The following is a 2,500-nucleotide window of genomic DNA, read 5'->3' on the forward strand; positions in this document are numbered from 1 at the left end:
AACAAAGCAGAACACCACTGGCAAAATCCTCGTGCCCCTGGTACTCCAGAAAGCACATTGAAATGTGCCCCTGGTACACTGCGCAGAAGAACTGCCACACACACACACACACGCACGCACGCACGCACGCACGCACGCACGCACGCACGCACTGCTTGTGCCTATGGTACGACAACTTTTCTCGTGCCTATGGTACGACAACTTTTCTCGTGCCTATGGTACAACAACTTTTCGCCGTGCCCCTGGTACACCGCTCAGTAGCACTTTGCCACACAAACTCTCCTCGTGCCTATGGTACGACAACTTTTCTCGTGCCTATGGTACGACAACTTTTCTCGTGCCTATGGTACAACAACTTTCCTCCGTGCCCCTGGTACGACAGCTTTTCTCGTGCCTATGGTACAACAACTTTTCTCGTGCCTATGGTACAACAACTTTTCGCCGTGCCCCTGGTACACCGCTCAGTAGCACTTTGCCACACAAACTCTCCTCGTACCTATGGTACGACAACTTTTCTCGTGCCTATGGTACAACAACTTTCCTCCGTGCCCCTGGTACGACAGCTTTTCTCGTGCCTATGGTACAACAACTTTTCTCGTGCCTATGGTACAACAACTTTTCGCCGTGCCCCTGGTACACCGCTCAGTAGCACTTTGCCACACAAACTCTCCTCGTGCCTATGGTACGACAACTTTTCTCATGCCTATGGTACAACAACTTTCCTCCGTGCCCCTGGTACGACAGCTTTTCTCGTGCCTATGGTACAACAACTTTTCTCGTGCCTATGGTACAACAACTTTTCGCCGTGCCCCTGGTACACCGCTCAGTAGCACTTTGCCACACAAACTCTCCTCGTGCCTATGGTACGACAACTTTTCTCGTGCCTATGGTACAACAACTTTCCTCCGTGCCCCTGGTACGACAGCTTTTCTCGTGCCTATGGTACAACAACTTTTCTCGTGCCTATGGTACAACAACTTTTCGCCGTGCCCCTGGTACACCGCTCAGTAGCACTTTGCCACACACACACTCCTCGTACCTATGGTATGACAACTTTTCTCGTGCCTATGGTACGACAACTTTTCTCGTGCCTATGGTACAACAACTTTTCGCCGTGCCCCTGGTACACCGCTCAGTAGCACTTTGCCACACAAACTCTCCTCGTGCCTATGGTACGACAACTTTCCCCCGTGCCCCTGGTACACTGCGCAGAAACTCTTTGCCACACACACACACACCACTCGTGCCTATGGTACGACAACAGGCCCCGGGGACCTACATCGCACCTTGCTCTTGCCTCCCTTACAGCTGAAAAAGGTCCATGCCTGTGCCCTGGCCCTGCTGAAATTCCCTCTCCATTTAGCCGAGGCAGTGAGTCGGCCTCCTGTCTCCCTTTACGGTCGAAAAAGATGTGCTCCTGGGCGCACTGGCCCTGCTGCTACTCACATCGGGCATGGACCTGGACCTCCAGCAGGCCCCGGGGACCTACATCACACCTTGCTCTTGCCTCCCTTACAGCTGAAAAAGGTCCATGCCTGTGCCCTGGCCCTGCTGAAATTCCCTCTCCATTTAGCCGAGGCAGTGAGTCGGCCTCCTGTCTCCCTTTACGGTCGAAAAAGATGTGCTCCTGGGCGCACTGGCCCTGCTGCTACTCACATCGGGCATGGACCTGGACCTCCAGCAGGCCCCGGGGACCTACATCACACCTTGCTCTTGCCTCCCTTACAGCTGAAAAGGTCCATGCTTGTGCCCTGGCCCTTCTGAAATTCCCTCTCCATTTAGCCGAGGCAGTGAGTCGGCCTCCTGTCTCCCTTTACGGTCGAAAAAGATGTGCTCCTGGGCGCACTGGCCCTGCTGCTACTCACATCGGGCATGGACCTGGACCTCCAGCAGGCCCCGGGGACCTACATCACACCTTGCTCTTGCCTCCCTTACAGCTGAAAAGGTCCATGCTTGTGCCCTGGCCCTTCTGAAATTCCCTCTCCATTTAGCCGAGGCAGTGAGTCGGCCTCCTGTCTCCCTTTACGGTCGAAAAAGATGTGCTCCTGGGCGCGCTGGCCCTGCTGCTACTCACATCGGGCATGGACCTGGACCTCCAGCAGGCCCCGGGGACCTACATCACACCTTGCTCTTGCCTCCCTTACAGCTGAAAAAGGTCCATGCCTGTGCCCTGGCCCTGCTGAAATTCCCTCTCCATTTAGCCGAGGCAGTGAGTCGGCCTCCTGTCTCCCTTTACGGTCGAAAAAGATGTGCTCCTGGGCGCGCTGGCCCTGCTGCTACTCACATCGGGCATGGACCTGGACCTCCAGCAGGCCCCGGGGACCTACATCACACCTTGCTCTTGCCTCCCTTACAGCTGAAAAAGGTCCATGCTTGTGCCCTGGCCCTTCTGAAATTCCCTCTCCATTTAGCCGAGGCAGAGAGTCGGCCTCCTGTCTCCTTTACGGTCGAAAAAGTTGTGCTCCTGGGCGCGCTGGCCCTGCTGCTACTCACATCGGGC

This window comes from Copadichromis virginalis, linkage group LG13 (genome assembly GCF_057382275.1).
Source record: "Copadichromis virginalis isolate Kocher_CV1m ecotype Utaka linkage group LG13, C_Virginalis_male_GT1.1, whole genome shotgun sequence".
Taxonomy (NCBI): domain Eukaryota; kingdom Metazoa; phylum Chordata; class Actinopteri; order Cichliformes; family Cichlidae; genus Copadichromis; species Copadichromis virginalis.